The sequence below is a fragment of the Thamnophis elegans genome, chromosome 3 (genome assembly GCF_009769535.1).
Source record: "Thamnophis elegans isolate rThaEle1 chromosome 3, rThaEle1.pri, whole genome shotgun sequence".
NCBI lineage: Eukaryota > Metazoa > Chordata > Lepidosauria > Squamata > Colubridae > Thamnophis > Thamnophis elegans.
Window position 1 is genome coordinate 97,848,529 of NC_045543.1, and position 13,916 is coordinate 97,862,444.

A 13,916-nucleotide genomic window follows, 5' to 3' on the forward strand; every position below is an offset into this window, starting at 1 on the left:
TATAGTGTAGTTTGTATACTAGTATAGTTTGGTCAGAACTTTTACTGATTTTTTTAAATATAGCTTACCGTATTTCTACAGATATTTCTGCAGATCAATTCCTGTAGCATTTCAGTTTGATTATTATCAGGTCTAATATCATCTTCTAGTACTATAGGTCTTGTAAGTAAGAACTAACTTCTAAGGTATCTTGGATATTGTTTATTTAAAATATTTATTTAGTCAATCACGGGAGCTTGCCAAACTTGATTTGCCGCATGGAAAAGGCACATTTCCTAGATTCCACAATATGACAATGTTTAAGGAAAGGGATTGGATGATGCCCACCATATCTGATCTGGTAGAATGGATAGATGTCCTTAGGGAGAGCCAATCCCTCAGATAACCTACCCCAATGCCATGTAGAACTTTAAAGGTAGTAGTCAGCATCTTGAATTTTTTCTGAAAAGAAACTCATACTACAGAAGTGTTACATTGGTAAACCTAGGGCAATGATGGCAAACGTTTTTTTCCTCAGGTGCCAAAAGCAAGTGCGCGCATGCAAAAACCTATAATGTAATGCCCCCCACAAGCCCCATTTCCCCCACCCACTGCGCATGCACACATAATCCCCATTTTGGTGCTAGCAGGCCTAAGCCTCCTGGGGCTAAAAATGGAGTGCGGGGGCACTGCAGCCCCCATGCATGTGCAACCTCCCCCATGCATGCGCATCTCCCAGCAGAGATCTGAAAATCAGCTGGCCAGCAGGAGGCACATTCTCATGCACAGTGCAGCTGAACTGGGCAATGGCTTGCATGCCCGTAGAGATGGCTCTGTGTGCCTCTTGTGGCACGCATACCATAGGTTTGCCACCACGGACCTAGGGCTACCCATCACGATGCCCGGTGCTGCATTCTGAACCAGTAGCAACTTCTGGGTGGTCTTCAAGAGCATCCATGTTGCAGAGGATGTTGCAGTAATGCAAGTGGGAAATTATCAAGGCATGCATCACCATAAACAATAATGAGTATATTGGTTCTTTTCAGTTCCTGATTGGATTTTCTGAATTGAGTCGTTATTTGTCTCCTTGTTTTTTCCATATGTTTCTATCTTTGGTATCTTTGTAGGTATAGCAATGCTGCTTTTTGTATGAAATTCTTTGCTAGATTCTTTTCTGAGATTTTTGTCTTCTTGGCAATTTCTAGTGACTTTCAGTTTATTTCTCTTTCTGTTCTTTCGTACAGATGTGGTGGGATGTTTCTTTTATGCTTATCTATGCTAGGAACTTCCCCATTGCCATAGTGAGATAGTATAGCAGGACTTGACAAGGACTGTATATTTTATTACTAAAGTTATAATTTATTGACTCTGCTTCAGAACACATCAACTATCCCTGAAAGTATATCTCTGTATGTATTAAGATTTAATATGCTATTGTGAAACAACTATAAATCTTTTACATGTAATGGGAAGATAAATTAAAACATTTGCAAACTTTTCCTATGAAGTTCCACTAGTCCACCTGGAAATAATGGAATTACACAGATATAGATTTAACTATAATTGGGGTCAAACACACTATGGTATAATTTAGAGAAATATTTTACTTTAAAACTATACATAGCATATCATTCAAAAACACGGTACATGGAATAATCCTCAATTATATATTAATATAATTCTTGATGTCATGATAGATTTCTGTCACTCGAAATATAGCTGAAAAGGATGTAGGTATATCAAGTAGTATATTTAACATCTGATGGATTTCTACTCAAAATAAGGCAATAACAAGACAAGGGCAGGCTCTGTTTGCTGATATCCGAAATTGAATTCCAACAGCAAATAAGAAACCTGGTCTAAATTTGTGTTTAGCAGAGGAGCATAGTATCCAGCAAGTGTCTACTATGGTAAATCTTATGTATCTTGGGGAATAATCAAATGTCATTTATGATAATTACAAAAGCTTCCATATCACTATAAAGGGATAAAATGAACATTTGCTTTCCTCCATGGTTTATTGGAACGGTTTAGCAACACTTTATAATTTTTATACATCCTTTTAAAATACACATTCATTTTAATATACAGTCTAGCAAAACAAATAAACTCGGGTCCTTTTAACAAATTCTTGAGTCCCTTCTAAAGGTAAGGTAAAGGTAAAGGTTCCCCTTGCACATATGTGCTAGTTATTCCCAACTCTAGGGGGCGGTGCTCATCTCCATTTCAAAGCCGAAGAGCCAGCGCTATCCGAAGATGTCTCCATAGTCATGTGGCTGGAATGACTAAACGCCGAAGGCACACAGAACATTGTCATTTCCCACCAAAGTGGTTCCTATTTTCCTACTTACATCTTTTACATGCTTTAGAAACAGCTAAGTTGGCAGAAGCTGGGACAAATAATGGGAGCTCACTCCATTATGCAGCACTAGGGATTCGAACTGCTGACCTTTCTGACCGACAAGCTCAGCATCTTAGCCACTGAGCCACTTCTATCTAATCCCAATATGTGGAAATTGCAGTTCCTCCCTGATGGTTTTCAGGAAAGACATAAAAATGAAAGTGTTCTCTAGAACATTGCATTTATAATCACAATTAAAGTTTATAATGTGGCTGGGTTCTGCTCACAGAGTAATTGCTATATAATTATTTTTTTAATGACATGGTTTTAACTGATATTTTGGTTAGGGATATACACTAAACCTCTTGGAATCCATGAGGAGACAGAGGTGTATAAGTTAAATAAATTAAGAGCTTCCCTTTGGGAAAAAGTAAAATGACAGAAAATGGAAAACTGATTTATAGCTCTCTGATTTGCTTTCCGTGGTAATTTGTATCACATAAAAATAATGTTTTTAAAAATAATGACAGCCACTCCTCCTGATTTGGTATTTCAGCCAGGTTTGCAAAAGATGCTTGCCAACATTTCTGCCCATCCCATTTTTATTTTAAACACTCATACCCCACCCCAAGTTTTGCTGGATGAAGCAAGGATCCTATGACAAGAGGAGTTTCAATTTTCACCACCAGAGGCTGTGACGGAAGTCACACATTGCTAATTTTTTGCCAACCTAATGTATGCAGAATCATTATGAAGTAAGTAACCTTATTATCAGCAATGGTTTCACATTTCTGTGTCTAATATACTTTTCTATTTGGAATAGGTTCACATAACGTTAAAATTACCTTCATGATTTCACAGAAGCACAAGGGGTATTAGCTTCCTTTAAACTAAGGATATTGTTTGTCAATGGCATGTTTAGGAATACACATGGGAAGGGTGGGTGAAATTGTATTGGCTTTCAATTCATTAATATTTCATTAAAATTATAATTCATGTGATCACTTGTTTATCAGATATTAATAATTCACTCTTTTTCCTACATTAACAGTTACAGAAATGTTGGAGGTGCCTAGAATTGTGCACATCTAAAACTTTTGGAGATTACATTTGTCTTTGAGGTCAGATTATGCACTTGTGGATTAGTATGTTTCTTTTTGTCTTTTGTCATGAAAGTTCCTATAGGAAATTGCTTCAACTCAACCGATTGATTTAAGAGAATCATAAAAGCCAGATTATATTTTTAAGAATATTTGTGCATCTAGTATGTATAGGTGAATAAATGTTAATGGCCATTGGGAGAAAGAAAAGCTCCACATCCAAGACCTTGCGCAATACATATTTTACAAAAGAAATAGTTTGACTACAGTAAATATTTATGAAAACTATTCCTAAGGTATGGATCATGATGCTTGAAAAATAATAAATGAAAAAAACAATTTTCAATTACTGCTTGCACATAAAATTTATTCTGCAAACCTTTCTACTTTTAATTCTGAACCATGTTAAGTCCTACATATAGATATATCTTAAGACGTTCTTAAGGATTTTCAGCTTCTAAGAAGCCTAGCTATAGTACTTGCTCATTTTGGCTACTAATTTAATCAATGATGAATCATATATTATATCCGTGTCTCCATTCTTACCTAAGAACTTCTGCCCTCCTCCTAGCAGAATCACAAAGTAGACTGTAATTGGAGCAAGTGACAGATAATCTCTTTAATTTGCATATGCACAAGAAGGCAACCATATTAAGTCTAAATTCTGACATCTAGCTGATGTTTGTTGGCAATTATCTTTTAGATAGCAATCACCAGATTAAAAAAAACCAAGAATTGTTGTTTCTATAATATTTGTTTTGTATTAGAAAACTGGAAATTATCTTTATTTTGGATAATAGAACAGTTGAATGTAGAATATGGAGATTCTGTTCTATTCTATTTCTACTTTACTCTACTCTATTATCAGGGTTGTAATGTCCAGGTCCAGTGGCTTTATATATTATTTAATTTTTTTAATGAAGATACTTGTGATTGTGTTATAAACATTTAACTAGATATAATAGAAGAGAGAGAATTACTTTGATAAGTATTTGTTTTAAGAAATTTTAGTTAAGAACCAGTTTTGCACATGTATTTTTCTAGTGTAATAATAGAAGACAAAAGCTCTTCGATCACTGGGCTTAATTATTGCATTACATTGTTAGCTGTGGCTTACACGTCACAATGATTGTTCATACAACAGACTAATTCAAAACCAAATTATGGTTTAATATAATTTGTGAACCCATGTGTTTTCCTAGTTGGCATATAAGAATTTATTGATTGAACCTGAGGGGTAACACATTATATTTGCTTTCCTGCATAGCATCAATGGCTTTGTCAAAGGATATGTGCCATTGCAGTGTTATAAAGTTTATGTCAAATTGTGCATTGTATAAACAAGGCAGTGATAATACTGTTGTATTCTTCATCATAATGAGTATTGCATTTACTGTAATTGTTCTTCTAGTAGATGTAATATATTATTTTACCAACGTCTGCAATCAATTCAGTCTCAAAACCCTCACCAATTTTAAAGCTACTAAATCATACTGAGGCAAAACAGTAGATGGTTTCATGATATAAATTGCAATTCCATTAACATAACTTTGTCATATTTTTAAGTAAAAGCAACTGCTCTCACCAACTTCATTTTACTCTACTATACCTATCATTTTAGAAGCTTTTAGTAAGTACAGATATTTAGGCTGTGGCATTTATTATCTAATACTTTTTTCTAAATCCAAACAGACTTGGTTAATGTATTTTATATGGTCTGTATATTGGTCTATGACTGTAATAAAGATTTGATTTGATAGAAACTCCATTGAGTTAATTCATATAGCATTATGTGGAAGTTCTTAAGAATTTAAAATCATAAGTTTGTAAAAGTATTGTAGGTTTTCTAAGCCAACCTTCCTGCCTAAGGCAAGAATGTTCAGACCATCCCTGACAAATGATTATATATCCTTTGTTGGAAAAGCTTCACTGATAGAGCACCAACAACTCCTTCTTATGACCAGGAAATTCCCCAGCCTTGCAGAACACAAGGACTTATTACTGTGGTACATTTAAATGTCTGACAGCATTAAAGTTTTAAAGTATTTTCATTTAACTAATTTCACTAGTAAGGAACCAACTAAATTTTCCTATTATTTATCCAAGAGAATTTTAATGTAATACATATTGCACAGAAGAAAAATACTGGCTTCTTGTTCTATTAATTCTATGAAAATACTTTAGAGCTAATGCTGTCAATTATTACAGTGTACTGTAAGAACCAGTGCTTATAAAAGGCTGGCCAAGAGCTATTAGCAGTAGGATGCACACATATACACACACCATCGCCACACTTCTGTGTGGAAAAAAATGTAGATTGAATTTTAAAAATGCTTGCTTATAACATTCTTACCAATGAAACTTTGTAGGTGGCAGTAGGTTTTTTATGAATTTTCGTCACTCTGGGACAAGGGAGTACAGTCGTTCTTCAGCTAATATATTTAAGTGTGGTGTACCTTGAAATGAAGGTGGATTAAGAAAAAAGTATATTTTATTAAATTTAATGTTTTGTAATTCAACTTAACTTGCAGAGATTTTTTTGAATAGTCCGCTAAGAGGGAATAGCAAAATTTCTTCAGAAATGAGTTCTGTAACTGATGTCCTCTGAAAAGATTGTCCTATATCATATCGGCCATTCTTTTTATAAAGTGGAGAAGGAATAAGCTATTTAAGACTTATGTGGGTGAATAGGAGTGGTCTATATAACGTGCAGATGTTTATAATTGACATTTGATATTTTAAAATATTTATGAAGTGGAAGAAGAGTTAGAATATCTTAATACTGTGGTTTTGGTAGAGGATTTTGTTCATTCCTTTTAGAAATTGCAAGCTCAGTTTCTGGAATCTTTGATTAAAAATTAAGAAGTAAAGAGACTTCTACCTATTGAAGAAATACTACTCACTTGGCTAGACCATTTACAGGGCAGCTTTATTTATTGAACAGAAGTCAGTCAAGTATATGGTTGCATAAAACTCAAACTACAGTGCCTGTGTAATCGCTTTCTCTTAAGATTTGTCCCTATGTACAGCCATATAAATATTTGAAGACTGTTTCATAGAGTATTTGCTTTAACTATGGAATTGGGACTAGTATTTTCATTACTAAACAATGCAGTCATAAGTGTGATATTACATGACCACATCACTTAGCAGCAGCAATTAAGCAAGCGCCTTATGTGACCATGACTTGCCATCTTCCAAAAAGTAGTCATTGGGGATTTCCAGTAGGGAAAAATGGCAAGCTGAATATCTCTGTAAGTGTGAAGTGTCAAAGCTAGAATTGTGATTAGATGAGGTGACGGTCTTGCAGGGCTTCTCTGGAGAAAATGAAGAGATCACTCACATATGCTCTGGGTGGCCACTGCTCACAAGAAAGCTGGAGGGTCTGAAAGAAAAGAAAATATTTCATTATTTGAAGAAATTAAAACTGGATGTAAGAGCCACAGTCATTCACTTAACAACCCATGAAACTAGAGATCCTCGCTTAATGACAATAATGGTAAGGTGACCAGATTTTCAGATTGGTAAATTTGACCCGGGGGGGGGCTTGATTAAAAATTTTATACGGAGCAATAAAAATTTTCATGCAACGCAAAAATAGTATTGTAATATTTTTTTTAATTTCAACATAACTACAATTTACAAATATAAATTTTTCCTTATAAAATGAGGTAAAAGGGCGGGGGGGTCCGTTTTGTTGCTTTAACATTTTAATATCTTCAATGAAAGTACTGAGACAGAGAGAGGTAGTTAGACAGAGTGTCTTTTGTCTTGCCCCAGTTAGGATTTCTTCAGCAAATCCACTGGGCTTTCAACATGAAGCCAGAAAATCGGGACTTTTTAAAACGCCCCAGGACACGGGACAAATTGTTAGAAATCGTGAGTGTTCCACTGAAATCGGGACATCTGGTCACTTTAAATAATGGAGACTGCTGATCATGGGATAGTAAACAAGTCCTGAAAGGGACAATTAAAGAAACTGGATATATTTATTTACAGAGGAAAGGAATGTGGGAATATAGAATAGGAGACTTCTTATACCTGATATGTAGAGGAAGGGATCAACTTGTTTTCTATTGCCTCAAAGTGCAAGACCAATAGCACTGAGTTCAATCTCAGGGGAATCAGATTCTGGTTTAGATATTTGAAGTCTGATGTTAGAGCTGTCAATTGTGGCATAGGCTGTCTTGTGAATTAGTATGTTTTTTTCCAGTAGAAATCTTTAGACACGCTGGATAGCTGTCAGTAAGAAGTGCTATAGCGCTTTTCTGTCTGTAAATTTTGTTGGAAACTTGTATGTGTTTTGCTAGGCCATTTACTTGAGTAATCCGTAGTTTATATGACAGAATGATTAACATAGAACTTCCTACTTTTTTCATGCAGGACACAATTTTATAAGCCTTTTTATTCTTTTTCTTCAATTTATTTTTCAAAACTGATGTGGCTTTGTCAAAACTCCCATAATTCATCACCATCAGCCTTATTCACTAAAGATGAAGAAAATTGAAATTCAAAATGTCTGAAGAGCTGCCTACCCTTATCCTGAGGCTTTAACCTTCATGTATAGGGAACTGACCTCTAAAACATCAATTTTGATGGGAAATAACCATAATTACATGGTGATCCAAATGTTGCCAAATGTGTCTGTCAGCATTTCATTCTTAATTTTTTTTTCTGAGCTCTTCAACTAAAAAAGCTCTTTTCTGAATATTTACTTGCTGCATCATTTTACCCTAGTATGATTTACTTAACCTTTTTTCTTGGCTTTTGGTTCTGCATTTTCCTTTTTAATTTTCAAAATGTATTAATAGTATTATTCATTTTAATATGAGCAAAGCTTAGAGCCATCTGTTCCTCTGGTGACAGCTGATAAATTAACCTTATGAATTAAATTGCTTGTTTTTCATTACTGTGCTTATGCTAGGGGGCTGAATTAGATTTTCAGTCCTTAGTAAACTAGCAGCAGAAGATGTGTCACATGAATATTTTTAATGGCATAATTCAGTTTACCATTTTAATAAATGAGTATTCTAAGAAATGTTATTGTCCTATTGATAGGAACTAAGAAGCACATTGAAGCTGCTAGAAATGAATCCTGTGATTGTCTGAAACCTTTGCGTTGTGTTGCTTGCTTTTATCATTCTATCTCCTTTTTTCTATGCTAATTCCATTGCCTAACTAACTTTGGTATATTAGCTATATTTGTTCGTACCTCATGAATTGCAACACATCATGCAAAACTCCAGATTGCTTTCTAAGGCTGCAGTTAGGAAACAGCTACGTGGAAGGAAAATGTAGCTAAATTGCTACTTCATTTCTAAATGAAAAATACTGGTTAAAGCCAAATCAATAAGTGTAAGGTGATGGATAGAACGCTTTCCTCTCCTTCTCATTTGTTTTTTATTCCATTCATATGTTTTACATAATAACCAGTCCATGCAACCAGTGTAAGTTTTCCTTTAGTAGCAATATTATTTGAGCTGTGATTCACTGGTAAAGGAAATACTGTATGGTTCCATATTCCCAGATGGCTTAAATTTTATTGTTATTGCTGAAGAATATAATTCAATTCATAGCTCTATGGAGAAGAACTATGGAGTTCTTACAATGGTATTTCACATCTTTCTTAAGATTTTACTTAAGTTTACCTGCATCTTTTTCTCCAGCCTGGATTGCACAGAAGATTCTGTTGTTACAGCCACTCATATAATTGCATACCTCCACATGCATTTGATTATATTCACTGCACTGGAAAACATAAAATTGGGAAGAAAACCCTTCAATAAAAGTTCAATAATGCATTCCATCTTGAAATATATCTGCATTTCATTTATGTTAAAGAAATGATTATGTTTTTCAAGAAAAGCAGGGATCAGTTGCCAGAGAATTTCCGCAAAATGTAATCATAGATTTAGTCCCACTATCTAGAAAGAGAAAATATTTGACTTGAATGTGAAGAGCAACAGATACTTAGGGAGGATAATAGTATAGTTTGAGTCTATAAACTAATTTTTATTCTCTTTTTCTTTTCTTCTCCTTTTTCTTTTTTGAGTGCTTGTTGAATATCACATTTTTAGAAAAGATATAATCAGTTTGAACCTCACTTATTTGTTTTCACATGTTTTCCACCAGACAACTGCAGTAGCCAGTATTGAGCCTAGATTACTTAAGAGATAGAAGTGGAAGTGTTTTGTCAACCTCACCAACTTTAAGATGTGTGGACTTCAACAACTAGTATTTCCCCACCCAGCATGCTGGTTCTAGATTCTGTCACATTTTGTCATAAATATTTTATTTAAACACTATATCTGTGATGGCGAACCTATGGCATGCGTGAGATGGCACGCAGCACTCTTTCCAAGCCATTGCCCCAGTCTAGCTCTGCCACACATATGCGCGCACCCCCCACCGGCCAGCTGGTCTCTGCCATGCATGCGTGTGGAGTGGGGCATGGGGGGGCATTGGGCAGGGGTATGCACATGCGTATGGAGCAGGGCACATGCACAGGGGACATGTGTGCATTGCATTTTGGGGTTTTGGGTGCACATGCACACATGCACATTCGGGTCTGTGCGCACACGCTTTGGGCACTTGCTCTGTAAAAGGTTAGCCATCACTGCACTATACAGTCGAATAAAACACACTCATATAATTATATAACATGATTCCCTCCCCAAAAAAGCAATATACTTCAATTTAAATCAGTAAAAGATGAAAAAAAAAAACCAGGCCCCAGAAAATGATGAGTAAACAGGAACCTATAGTGAAGAAATAGAAGCAGAATCTCCCCTCTTCATGTATTAAACCAGTGCCATTTCAATTGTTCTTAAAATTATCTTTTTGTAAAAGTGGGAAAATGCAGGGGTTCAACTCTGGTTGGTGTTCCAAACTCCTTCCCCAAAAGAAAAAACAGTAATGTAGTGCACGATAAAAGCAAGAAAAAGAGATTGGTGATAGCATGTAAAGATATCAGAAATAATGATAGAATCCTCACCTGATTAAGGATTGTGTCCAGAAATTCTTAAGGACAACAGTAATTCTATAGATGTTCCCGAAGTTCTTTGTTCAAGTGTCATCAAGTGAGAAGTGAATTATATCAATTGAGAAAAAGAGGTATGAATATTGCACATCAAATGCAATAAATGGGACAATATTTAAAATAAAACGTGCTGCTGACTGAACAACAGCTTCTCAGCAAATACAGACGTACTCTGTGTAAGATATATTATTAAATCTCCCTTCTATCAGTACTGAGTACAGCTTGAGCTTCACTGATATAAATGCTCTTTCTATGTGTGTAAGAAGTGTGTGGAAATATATAGGCACTAAAATCCAGAGGAATAAATATTTTCCCCAGGAAGAAATAAATTACTTAGCAAAAATTAACTGAATAACAACTTCACACTAAAAATGACTTTTAGCTACTATTTCATGTGGCAGATTTTCAAACAAGCTAGTAAAAACAATTCAGGACAGAATTAAACATGCTATCAGAGTCCAAGTTTTGATTCAATAATTTCAAGGTTAAGTGTGCTATATCAAAGTAAAAACAAAACTCAGTGCTGAATAGCAAAAGACAAGACTTTTTAATAATTTAACAGAGGCAGGAGCTAAAGAGATCCCTCTGCAGGTAGACAGTTAATGTGTTGGCAGTTTTGGGAGTCCATACTTGCAACTTTGCAGAGAAATTTGGAGAAAAATAATCTGGGACTCATGTTTTAACGTTATTAGGCAGACTGTCGTTGGTGTCGCTTTTTTCTTTTTCCCATAATCACTCTTTTATTTCTACAATGTGGAAGAAACTAAAAGCCACCTCTTTTGTAAAGTGTTTGTTACTTTGTTCAGTCAAAAAAAATAAGGTGTCACTGATGTCAGAAGCAGTCAAAGTGGATGCAAACAGAACAGTATTTATTGGCTGTTCTGGATTGATGTTGACACTCCCCTCTTCTCTCTAAGCATCCCTGAGCAAACCGGCAGTAGTCTCTGCCGGAACCCAACCCTGGCTCAGATGTTTTATGATAAAAGAAATTTATTCATGCCATCTATGTCACTGGGAGTATTTTCACTTATCAACTACACTTGGATTATAATGTTCTCTTTCTGTCAATTGCAACTCTCTAGCCAATGAACTATTTTCTCTTTTGACTGATGACCACATTAGGGTCCAAAATTTGTGTTGCAAGTAAGACATTTGTTAAGTGAGTTTTGCCCTGTTTAATGACTTTTCTTGCAACGCTGTTAAATGAATCATGGCAGTTATTAAGTTAATAAACTGGTTGTTATGTGAATCTGTTCTGTAATAACAAAATGTTTATCTCAAACATTATTAGAATTGATAAGGATCACACACAAAGTTTTGCATGCATATAGTGTGATTACGTAGTTTAGGCGCATACATCTCTGCTCACGTACATTAAAAAGTTTGATACTTTATTTTTGCTTGGCAAACTGGTGTTACTATACATATCCCTATGTGCATCATCTGTTTGTTTGAGCTCTGTCAGTCTCTATTGTGTATGTGTTTTTTTCATTTTGTCTCATATACACAGAGTACTCTGTTATGTTGGGAGTTGGGTGGAGTAGAGTTGATTTCCTAAAAGGAAGTGGCCAGATAAGTCCAGATTTTTATTATGAATATTTTTTCTAAATGTGACTATGAAAACAGAATGTTATCTGGCTTCACTTTGCTAGTGTGACATTAAGAAAAGAAGCAAACTGGAAAAGAGCTGGTTGGAAAATTGCATTTCACAACACAGAACAAATATGTTGATAAACCCTTCAGAGTGGAATGAAAACACATTTTCATGGTTGTTTTTTGAGGAGCTAAATGTTACCAACTCATGGATTACTACCTTTTTTCATCAAGAGAAACTACAATAATTAACTAAAACAAAATATTTAACATTTTATTCAGCTCTTTTATGAAGAAGACTCATTACAACTCAACTGGTATGTATATTTAGTTGACTTATGTTTGCCTCTAATATTGATTTTAAAAACTTATTTCTTGTGTTCTTCAGTTTGCAGTTAATTTAAGTCATTTATATATAGATAGATTTTGAGAATCATATCAAACCATGGCAATTTGTGAGCATTTATAAAATATACTATAGGGATTGTGTTCTTAAAATATATTTTCCTCAGAATACATGTACTATATCTTAGAGTTCTGTTTCTTTGGGATTTTTTTCCCTTCAAATTTTAGGTGACTCTTCTTTTCTCAACTCATTTTAAAAAAAAACCATCAAGTTTATTTTCCTAAGGTCATTACATTTTCTTTTCTTTTCTGTATCTTTACTCTTTATTTTCCAAACAGTACTTCTGGAATAAAGCCTCCCAAAATCTTTCAGTGTGAATCTGATTTATTTTAATTGTCTTCTGTCTAATTCTAGGCTCTTGCTAAAAAAAAGATTTTTTTGAGGGGGGGGGGAGGTAGTTGTATTTTAGCTGATTTAAAGTAGTAGTAACTTATTGTATTAATGTAAAATATATGTTACCTGTTATTAAAGTATATGTGTTTTCGAAAGCATACACATAGTACATTTTAATAAAAGCTTCTATTGTTCTTTGTAGTAACTTCAAAATGTGATAAAACAAACTGCCAGAAAAATGATAATGCATGCGCACACACGCGCACACACACACACACACACACGCACAAACACTGTGTGTCTGTGTGGTGTGGGTGTATAAAACTGCCATGGAGTTGAACCAATTCATAGGAAAGGTACAGTGTTTAAGTATGTAGCAAAAGGCCAGCTAATGTTGAATATATATAATTATGCATTGTATGGAGTTAAATATGGAGAAAAACTGGTAATTTGAGACCTCTATCTTTTGTTAATCCGTTTGTATTTCTTGTATGTATTTAAGAATGTAGCTGTATCTGAACATCTTATCACAATTGTTTTTGACATAACTTGACATGATTGAATTATTCAGTTTTATATTATTGTAATATAAGAAGCTTCCAGGAGGAATGAATAAAATTCTTGGAAAAGTTTGACTCCTGCTGCAAATTTTTGTTTTTGTTTTAATAAATTTGGGCAGATATGTGTTCAGTACTTCCTCAAAGTATTTGTCAAAGTGTAGGTTTGTAGCACTGTTTGATTAATGTAAAATATAAATATTCTTTCTATTTTATAAAAATAACAAGTTAAATAATTTGGCTAATAAATCCTTGGTAAGTTTCAAATATTTTTCATTTATGGAGCTGTACTATTTCTATTAAACAAATTCAAAATAAAATGAAAATCTGAAGTTGATATGTTTTATATTAATAAGTCTTATAAAAGCAATATGTGAATTATATCATGGTATCATTTCCAACCTAGCTAATAAAGGTCAATTCATATGTCAGCTGACTTCTTTATAATAACTTAAGTGGAACCATATGGAACCTCCTCTATATGTCTTTTAAAAAGTATAAAACTATAAGGGTAGAAGCTGGGAGAATGATTTTTAAAGGGTCAGTAGCAGTTTGTGAAAACACAGAG

General features: G+C 34.4%; 1 protein-coding gene across 3 annotated transcripts in view; it reads left to right on the forward strand.

The window, feature by feature from the left end:
* The window catches only part of LOC116505584 (colorectal mutant cancer protein), a 172,149-nt gene that overhangs the window by 39,307 nt on the left and 118,926 nt on the right, over nt 1–13,916 (forward strand). Inside the window, exon 1 of one of the 3 annotated variants that reach the window (XM_032212897.1) lies at nt 12,120–12,369. The exons of the other annotated variants lie outside the window; for them this stretch is intronic. The gene's annotated coding sequence lies outside the window, so the exon portion shown is untranslated. Of the gene's footprint in view, nt 1–12,119; nt 12,370–13,916 lie in introns of those variants that run through there. 3 annotated transcript variants of the gene reach the window in all.